The 1,188-nt window shown below is 41.0% G+C and overlaps 1 non-coding gene across 1 annotated transcript; it reads left to right on the forward strand.

The window, feature by feature from the left end:
* The first annotated feature begins 735 nt into the window (after positions 1-735).
* PPTG_20596 lies at positions 736-807 on the forward strand. Its single transcript has one exon. It is a non-coding gene; the product is annotated as a tRNA-Met (tRNA).
* The last annotated feature ends 381 nt before the right edge of the window (positions 808-1,188 follow it).

Raw genomic sequence — 1,188 nt, forward strand, 5'->3', positions numbered from 1 at the left:
CCCCCCCCCCCAACACTGAAAAGATTGCCCAGATGTACCAATCTATTCGTCCCTACGTTCCTGATGAATTCCGCGATGACGCGCTCTACGAGACGCCGAATGCCCGACAGGAAAACGCGAAGAAAACGAGGCGTACACAACGTGCTCCAATGGCTGAAGCAGCCAAAACAAAATCAAGATCAGCGCGGAAGAGAGGGCGCAGAAGACACTTCCGAGCCAATCTATGGTGACGCACCAGCGCCTGTGAAGTCAGAAGGCCCCGACGGCAAAAACACCACGTCCGCAGGCAAAGAAGCAAAAGACTGCAGATTGATTATGATGTAGCTCAAGTATGAGCAGACGGTTGGTCAATGTTTCTTATGTCCAAACAAAATCAAAATGTTACTTATGATCAGAAGTCTAAATTTCAAAAAAAAATCAAAATATTCCCCTTAGGATTTGAAGTCACTCTATTTAATTGCTCGTTTTACAACGTTAGACTCAAAAATAGATCGAATGAATGAAAACCTTTTTTTGGGTCAAATTTGGTGCAGGTCAAATCCTGCACAACTCGATTTTTGGATCACATTTGGATCAATTTGACCATCCGCTTCACCCAAGGAGCGATAAATTTGTTTTATAGTTATTATAAGCGATAAACCTCTTTTATATTATATTTACAAAATATCAACGAAACATTAAATTAGACAGTATTTTTTTTAATTAAATATGTATGTGATTTAGTTTTTGAATAACGCTGCCATACCTTAGTGATAAAGATCTCGCTTCATAACTGAGAGGTCGGTGGTTCGATTCCACCTGGCAGCAAAAGTCAACTCAGTACTAGAAGATTGACTTTCGGTCACGTTCACTAGGGGGTTTTCACAGAATTGCACAAATGCGACCGACGGGTGTCACCGCGTGAGCTTGATTGACCGCCAGTATGCTCAGTACATGAGTCGGGCTCCCCTTCTGATAAGGATTTGGAATAAGTGAATCTTGCTAAAATCTAAAATCACAGCGGACCCAGGCATACAGAGGGATATCGTATCACTGAATAGTAGGAAATACTTGAAAAGTACATTTTTGTCCGATGTCAAAGAAAATAGGTACCATCATGCAAAACCGTAGTTGAATGGGCATAATGTATTTGATTAGAATATGTAGAAATCAAATAGGAACCGTTTTGTGTGTAGATCAGTATTCAGG

Source organism: Phytophthora parasitica (genome assembly GCF_000247585.1).
Source record: "Phytophthora parasitica INRA-310 unplaced genomic scaffold supercont2.110, whole genome shotgun sequence".
NCBI lineage: Eukaryota > Oomycota > Peronosporomycetes > Peronosporales > Peronosporaceae > Phytophthora > Phytophthora nicotianae.